A 9,590-nucleotide genomic window follows, 5' to 3' on the forward strand; every position below is an offset into this window, starting at 1 on the left:
TAACTATCACATGGTGCCATCCCATGCATCACATAAGGGGATCATCTTTGCAATAAGGGACAGTGGAGTTGGGTTCTAGTCTCTGCTACAGGGATTGAGACAAGCATTTAGAAGGGGTCGGGCAAGTCTTACTAATCCAAAGTATTGCAGGATATTTTGATCACACTCTGACACTCCTGAGACTGGCAAAAATTTGATTTGCTTCAAATCAGAGGGTGAAGGTAGTTACTAGCTGACCAAAATTAGTCATAGAGGATTTGGAGGACCAGAGACACAGGAAGTAGTACAGAGGGTCTTAGAAAAATTCTCAGCCCTTTTAGATCAAGGAAGAAGAAAAAGAGGAGGTCATTGGTTGCTTCTCTGCCACTTCTCTGATCATTCAGGTTCTTACCTTGATATCTGAATCCCAAATTTTTATTTTAAAGAATAATTAAATAAACACTTCATTTGGCATCCAGCATGGAACACAAGGCCACGAGGCAGCTGGCTGGTCCTCAGTTACAATGGAAAACATGGTGAAAAAAAAAGTTAGAGTCATAGAACAACAAAGTAGAGCTAGAGGGATAGAAATTTCCTAAGACCAGCTTCTTGGTGATGTCCAATAATCTGATTTGCAAAGATAGTCTATATTTGATGGTAACACCTTGATTCTATGTCATATAGCAGCGTTGAACACTTGGGACATGGTTGAAGAATCAGGAAAGAGGATTGAGTCATTTACTAAAATTATACAAAGCCCAAAAGAAGCCTTCATTGATTCTTTACAAAGAATGCCTTCAGCTATAAATAGAATGATATCAGATCCAGAAGTTAGACAAATATGAATTGAATATTTGGTTTTTGAAAATTCTAACTCAGAATGCAAAAGGGTAATTAAGCCTTTAAAGGCAAGATCAGCACCAATAGATGAATGGATTAGAAATATAGCTGATACTGGATCTCACCCTTATGATGATACTTGAATAGGAAGAGTGATTTCTAAAAATATTTAAGAGGTTAAGAGAGAATTAGGTTTTGTAGAAAAGAAATTTCAGGATGCATATAAGGATCATTTGGGTTCAGAGCTTGATTGTGTTCTAGTTAATTTACTTTCTGTGCATTCTCCTGAAGGAATTCTTTTTATTATTATTTTATATTGGGATGGATTTTAGTTTATTGATATAAATTTAAGGTTAATCTTCTTTTTTCATTTTTTATTGATTTTTATTGAGCTCTACATTTTTTTTCTGCTCTCCTCTCTGCCTCTCCCCTCCCCTTTAACTCTCTCCCAAGGTCCTCAAGCTCCCAATTTACTCGGGAGATCATGTCTTTTTCTACTTCCCGTGTATATTAGATCCATGTATGTCTCTTTTACAGTCCTCATTGTTGTCTAGGTTCTCTGGGATTGTGATTTGTAGGCTGGTTTTCTTTGCTTTATGTTTAAGAACCACTTATGAGTGAGTACATGTGACAATTGTCTTTCTGGGTCTGGGCTACCTTACTCAAAATTATGTTTTCTAGCTCCATCCATTTGCCTGCAAATTTCAAGATGTTATTTTTTTCTGCCATGCAGAACTCCATTGTGTAAATGTACCACATTTTTCTTATCCATTCTTTGGTCCAGGGGCATTTAAGTTGTTTCCAGGTTCTGGCTATGACAAACAATGCTGCTATTAACATAGTTGAGCACATGTCCTTGTGGTATGATTGAGCATCCTTTGAATATATACCCAAAAGTGGTATTGCTGGGTCTTGAGGAAAGTTGTTTCCTAATTTTCTGAGACGTCACCATACTGATATCCAAAGGGACTGTACCAGCTTGCAATCCCATCAGCAATGTAGGAGTGTTGCCTTTACCCCACAACCTCTCCAGCATAAGTTGTCATCAGTGTTTTTTATCTTGGTCATTCTTATAGGTGTAAGATGGAATCTCAGAGTTGTTTTGATTTGCATTTCTCTGATGACTAAGGATATTGAACATTTTCTTAAGTGTCTTTCAGCCATTTTAGATTCTTCTGTTAAGAGTTCTCTGTTTAGGTCTGTACTCCATTTTTTATTGGATTATTTGTTCTTTTAATGACCTATTTCTTGAGTTCTTTGCATATTTTGGAGATCAGATCTCTGTCTGATGTGGGGTTAGTGAAGATCTTTTCCCATTCTGTAGGCTGTCATTTTGTCTTGTTGACTGTGTCCTTTGCTTTACAGAAGCTTTTCAGTTTCAGGAGGTCCCATTTACTAATTGTTTCTCTCAGTGTCTGTGCTGCTGGGATTATATTTAGGAAGTGGTCTCCTGTGCCAATGTGTTCAACTGTACTCCCCACTTTCTCTTCTATGAGGTTCAGTGTGGCTGGCTTTATGTTGAGGTTTTTGATCCATTTGGACTTGAGTTTTGTGCATGGTGATAGATATGGATCTATTTTCATTCTTCTACGTGTTGATATCCAGTTATGCCAGCACCACTTGTTAAATATGCTTTCTTTTTAACATTTGATATTTTTTTCTTCTTTGTCAAAAATCAGGTGTTCAAAGGTGTGTGGAGTAATATCTATCTGGGTTTTCAATTTGGTTCCATTAGTCCTCCTGTCTGTTTTTATACCAGTACCAGACTGTTTTCAGTACTGTAGCTCTGTAGTAGAGTCTGAAGTCAGAGATTGTGATGCCTCCAGAAATTCTTTTATTATACAGGATTTTTTTGCTATCATGAGTTTTTGCTTTTCCATATAAAATTGAATACTAGTCTTTTGAGGTCTGTGAAGAATTTTGCTGGAATTTTGATGGGCATTGCATTGAATCTGTAGATTGCTTTTGAGATCCTATGGGAATTCTTATGCAGAGAGAAGATAATATTTTTGAATGGATATTGTACCACACAGAGTAAAAAATTAAAAACCTATGTAGAAAAGCTTTCTGAATTGATTCTGAAAGGAAAATTAAGACTTCATCAATTAGCAGGAATAGACCCACCAGAAATTGTGATGTTTTTACTAATACTGAAATTGCCTCATTATGGACAGAAAATGAACATTAAAGGTTATTATTATAAACTGTTTAAGATAACTAAGAAATGTAGGTTAATAGTTAGTCATCTCTAACAATCAAACTTATGGTCATGTTAAGTATGTTTTCAAGGTCAAACGGATATATTTTAGATAGGCAGAGGGTCTTCAGGCACTTCAGAGACCTACAGAATACGATATTTAAGATGTTTTAATAACACAAGATTTTTCATGACAATGGGACACATTTGCCCCTGACAATCAATTTACTTCAAAAGGGGATGACGAGCATTGAAGAACCTCCATCTGGAGTTTTCTTTCATTGTGGCAAAGTTAGCCAATGGGCAAAAAACTGCCCTTGCTTTGTCTGCTAACAACATTTTGTTCAAATTGGACAAGCAGGATACAAAAGAAGGTAACTGCCAAACTTTGCCAAGACAAGCTAGAATAGTCCTTCAAAATTTCTGCTTTTCAGAAAATTCTATCAGTTATTCTAGGACTACAGGCCAAAGACAGATGCCCCAACATTGCAGTGAAACCTTGGGATGACTGTCCAGACAGACAGATGTCTCTGACATTTCTATAGTTTTGAAATTTGCTTGCTCTACACTTCCTATTTACTCAGATAGTATTATATCTTTCTCAGATCTATGAAGGGATTGAAGACTAGATAGTTATAGCTACAGTTTTCCTTGTTACCAAATTCAGAAAAGAAACTCACAAAAAAAGGTATAAAATATATGAGGTTGAAAGACATAAAAACTTAAGTTGCTTTAAAAAATGTGTTGAGGTCTAAAGAGATAGCTTTGGGTTGGTAATACAAGTTAGTATAGAAAGAAAATTAGGTACAACACTTTGGACTCACCAAGATAGGATAGATAATGGAGTATTTTCTCTGAATTTGTCAAATGCAAATGGACTAAACATTGTGAATGTAATTCTTACCTGATAATTGTTCTTATTATATATAATTTTACTGTACTAGAGTTAAAATCTTTCCTTTTTTATTTAGGCAAAAGGGGAAAATGCTGTGGGATATTTTCATCACACTCTGACACTCCCAAGGCTGCAAATAAAGTTTATTTTGAATCAGAGGGTGGAGTTAGTTACTAACTGACCAAAATTAGCCATAGAGGTTTTGGAGAACTATGGACATATAGAGAGACACAGGAAGTAGTAGATGGGGACTTAGAAAGATTCTCAGCCCTTTTGGATTGAGGAAAGAGAGAGAGGAAGTCACTGGTCACTTTGCCATCACTTTTCTAGTCATTCAGGCCCTTATCCTGATATCTGACTCCTGAGTTTTTATTCATAAAGAATAGTTATATAAACTCTTAAACAAACCACACAATAGATGCCACTGATCTTTACCAGCCTATTATTGGTTAGCATTATCATTAAAATTTTAATATTTCTGTTACCTGACAGGGCACTGTCATCACAATTTCCCATAATTCCCTGTGTCATCTCTCCCCTCAAGGGGGGACTGAAACTTGCAATGAATGGAATACAGGAAAAGTGGTGGTGTTTACCCCTATGGTTAGCTTTGAAGAGACATGGCTCCTGTCCTGTTCCTTTCTCCCTTTGTGCACTTCAGGAAATGAGCTGCTACATTGAAAAGTCACGTGCTGCCACCCAAAAAGTATTGGCATCCTGCCGATAATCATGGACTTGGACACATATCCTTTATCAGCCTTCTCATAATGACAGCAACTTGCACAAAGCCTAAAGAAGACTCAGTCATGCTTAGGTTTCATGCCTACAGAAATTGTGAGATAATGAACGTTATATTAGGTCATTAGAATGGGGTAGATTTGTTACACAACAACTATTAACTGATATATAGTGGAAATTTCTGTGGGAAACAGACTCTATTGAGGACTTCTCTTTTTTTAATGTAGGTTGGTGGAATGTGGGTACCACAACACACATGTGTTGACCACACATTTGTAGGGTTGGTTCTCTCATTCTACCTGTATGTGGGTTCCAAGAATCAAAATCTGGTAGTCTGGCTTCACAGCAAGCACTTACCCACTGAGCTACCACACCATTCATGACTCCTTTTCTTGATCACTAACGAAAACTTAGACTCCCCCTCCCTGAACAGGCAATGAGGTATAAATAAAAGATAAACAACAGATTGACAGACAGACATAGATGACCTAGGTAAAGGTGCATTGATACAACTGAACAGAAACTTCTGGATAGTTCCTGAAGTCAGGAGGCTGTGTTTTCTGAGTTGTTTCATAGTTTTGTATGCCACAATCTATGTTTTGCCCTACACACAGCATAAAAGGCAAATTTGTGCAATAATAGAAGAGAGTACTCAAGTCATGGACTTAACTTTGAGGTTGGGATTACTGTCCCACCTTGGTCTGTCACTTCTTCCTTGGCTATACCATATAGCCAAGTTCCCAATCCATAGTGTGTATGTGTGTGTGTGTGTGCGCACACACACACACACACACACAAGCACATAGCACATATACATGTACACACAATATTACTTCTGAGACTTTTATGACCTTGGAATCTCTGTCTTTGAGTTTCCTGTGCATAAGATTATGTCCACTGCAACCAAAAGCAACTGGGTGTCTTCCTTTCAAATCTGGGTGCCTGTTACTTTCTCTTTCCATGACTCTCTGTCTGAGACTTCTAATATTGCATTGAATAAAAGTGGTAAGGAGTGAGCACTCCCCCTGCCCTGAATCATAGAATGCTTTCAGTCAGGTTTTGCTCAGAATGCCATCATCTGAGGCTATTTTCTGTGGCCTTTATTATACATGTCTTTTGGCACTTTATTTGTTGAATCTCTATCATAAAGAATTGGATTTTGGGGGCTGGAGAGATGGCTCAGTGGTTAAGAGCATTGTCTGCTCTTCTAGAGGTCCTGAGTTCAATTCCCAGCAACCACATGGTGGCTCTCAACCATCTGTAATGAGGTCTGGTGCCCTCTTTTGGCCATCAGGCATACACACAGACAGAATATTGTATATATAATAAATAAATATAAAAAAAGAATTGAATTTTTCTCAAATGTCTTTTCTGCTCCCTTGAAGTGATCCCATGGCTTTTGTCATAGTGTGGTAAGTCAGGCTTATTGATTTGAATGTGTTAAATACCATTGCACCCTGGGAATGAATTGACTTGATTGTGGCAAATGAGCTGTCATAGACCCACTGAATTATTTGTTTGTTTCTTGTTTGTTTTTTTTTTAAGGATGCCCCTTCAGAAACAGATAAAAATGCCCAAAACCACAGCGCTGAAATGGCAAAGAGAAGGGCCAGCTGTGCTGGGTGTGTGTGAAGGAAGGGAGCCTGGCTCATCCTCCACAGACTAAAATAAGAGCAGAGGCCATCTGCTCTTCCCTGTTCTAGAAACAGCAGCAACTTTTCGAGCCTTCCTGGCCTCATCCCTGAGACACGATGGTGAAGGTCAGAGTAGATGACTTGGCCGTCTTTGTTACCTGGTTACCAGGGTTGCCTTCAACTATGGCAAAGTGGGTATTCTTGACATCTGTAATTTCTTCATTGACCTCAACTTCAGGGTCTACATGTTCCAGTATGACTCTACCAAAAGCAAGTTCCACAGCGTTGCAGTAGCTGAGGATGGAAAACCTGTCCCCAGCAGGAAGTGGTTTTTATCTTCGAGGAGCAAGATCTCGCCAGTATCAAGTGGAGTGATGGTATCTTGTGGAATCTACTGGTGGCTTCACCACTGTGAAGAAGACTGGGGCCCACTTGAAGGATAGAGCTAAAAGGGTCCCTATCTTACCCCTTGTTCCCATGTTTGTGATGGGCATGAGCCCAAGAAGTTAAGTTACTCGAGACTGCCAGCAATGCCTTCTGCACCACTAACTACTTAGCCCATAGTCAATGTCACCCACGACAGCTTTGGCATTGTGGAAGGACTCATGACCACAGTCCTTGTCATCACTGTCACCAGGAGACAGTGGATGACCCCCTCCCCGGGAAGCTGTGATGTGATAGTCATGGGACTGCCCAGATATCATTCCTGCATCCAGTGCTGCTGGACAAGGTCATCTCAGAGTTGGATGGGAAGTTCACTGGTGTGGCCTTCCATGTTCCTGCTCCCAATGTCTCCTAAACTTTAACAGTGACACCCACTCTTCCACCTTTGATGTGGGCCTGACATTGCCCTCAATGACAATCTTGTTGAGATCATTTCCGGGTATGACAACAAATATGGCTACAGCAACAGGGTGGTGGACCTCATGGCCTTCATGTCCTCCAAGGAAAGAAAAGTCCTGGACCACTCACCCCAGCAAGAAGACAGAGAAAGAGAGACGTCCTCAATCATTGAGGAGTCTCTGTCCCAACTCAGCCTCCCAACACCAAGCATCTCCCACCAGTTTCCATACAGACGTCCAGAAGAAGAGTAGGGGTTTAGAGAGCCCCACTCTGTTGCATTCTATCAATGAAGTTCATTGCACCAAAATAAATAAATAAATAAATAAATAAATAAGAGAAGGGCAGAGCAGGATCCATCTGGGAATGAACAGAATGGGATGAGGTGCTGTAGGAATTCCTACCACCAGTTGCCTTTAAGTTACCAGCTCACTTGGGCATGGCTTCTTATACTATATATGCTGATGTTAAGCGCATGCCCTGCCTCTTTTCCAGCTGTGGGATTCAGTTGCTGTTCCCCATTTCAGCAGAGGATTGTGATCTGTGAGTCACAATCACAGATTGTGCCTAAATAAATAGCCTTTTATTATACTCAACACTGAGCTAGTATGGACTTTCTTTTTTGGTGTCCTTCTTCATCTGGTGCCCCACATGGATCCAAACTCCACACCTACTGGGTGGATCGACTTAAAGACCTAAATGGTCCACAGCCCAGAAAGTCTCCCACCCCCACCTGCTTGACTTGTTTTTATCTACTAAGAAGTTTTTTGTAAAACCCCTGCCACAGCTGAGCTAACTGCATTTGGCGACTTGGAAATTTCCTAAGCCTGCACATGCCCCCTGCCCACACTGCTGCACTCCCTGCTGCATGGCAACTTGCAAAACTTCCGGTTTATATTCCCTGCACCTGAGTTCTATGCTTCTTGAAACATGTGCAGAATTGATTTAATTGTTTTTAATTTGTCAAGCAAAATATATTTCTCAGTATTTAACCAGTACCAAGGCAGGAAAAGCAAAGTGGTTCAGGACTGTCCAAGGCACCAGGTTGCACCTCTAGTCATGATTCTGCAACCACAACACCTGCTGGACAATAAAGATTATTACACCTAAAACAATTTATTGGATTTCATAACAGGTAATTAATAAATCAATGAACTTAAAAGTTATATAATTGCAGACAACATTACCATTGAAATTTTAGTAACTTTTTTGTTAGTACTGTGAATTGTATTCTGCAAGGCTTATATGGTTATGGTGATACATTCATTTATTGGATATTGGGACTCAGTTTCTTTATTCATATTATATCCTTAAGAAAATGGCTTGATAACAGGGTCAAGAATGAGGCATTTTTAGAAATGATATAGTCTTTACAGACTAATAATAAACAGCTAGCTGACAGGATTAATACTATTAAAAATCAAAAGCTACCTGAAAAAATTAATACTATTGAAAAGGGTAACATTAATTTGACAGACAAAAATGAATCCATGTCAAATGATACTGAGAAATTATCTGAAAGAATTTATACTGTTGAATTTGACAATCAAAATTTGTTAAAAAGTTATGATAAATTAGCAGATAGAGTATCTCTCCGGGATGGCGATCTGCATGCTATTCAAATAATGTCCAAGAATGAGGTGTATCTTTAAAGGAAAAACTTCAGACCTTGGAATCACATTGCAGAATGAGGATGAGAGGCTAGGTACCTCAATGAAATTATTAGAAATAGATACTAGTCAGGAGATTTGGGCTTTACAAAAGACAGTAATAAAAAGATTTGAAATGACTGAGGAAATTATTGGAGCTGATAAGCAGGAAAAGAAGGTCCAAGACAGGATTCAACATTGCCAGTAGCTGTCAGAGATGACTTACCCAGGGTTTTAGCTTCCTACCCTGTAATCTACTCTGACAAAGCATCAAGTTCTAAAGGCCCAAAAGGATCCAAAGAAGGTAGATGGATACCTATAGGAATGAATGATCTAAAATAAATTAAGCAAGCTATTATAACTTATGGCTTGCATTCCACATTTGTTAGGGAGATGATAAAGACATGGGCTTCTAGCATTAAAGCAATGCCACATGACTGGCTTCAGTCAGTTTCAGCAGTCCTGGATGATAGGCCTCAACTGATGTTTAAATGTTATTTCAGAGAAGAGGCTAAAATTTTAGAACAGAGGAAAGCAAGAGGACTTGAGACTTCCCAAGATCAAATTCTTGGAGAGGGCACTTACGCTGACTCACAGGCTTAAGCTCTTTACGATGAACAAATCTTGTCCCTATGCCACAAAGCAGCCTTAAATGCGTGGGACAGGATTCAAAAATTAGGAAAGCAAATTGAATCATATACCAAGGTTAAACAGGACCACAGAGAACCCTTTAGTGACTTTTTACAAAAAAGTTAGGCAAAAAAAGTCAGACAAAAAAAGTGACTGCATAGGGCCAGAAGGACAGAAAGGAAAGCTAA

Source organism: Myodes glareolus, chromosome 9 (assembly GCF_982192425.1).
Source record: "Myodes glareolus chromosome 9, mMyoGla1.1, whole genome shotgun sequence".
NCBI classification, from domain to species: domain Eukaryota; kingdom Metazoa; phylum Chordata; class Mammalia; order Rodentia; family Cricetidae; genus Myodes; species Myodes glareolus.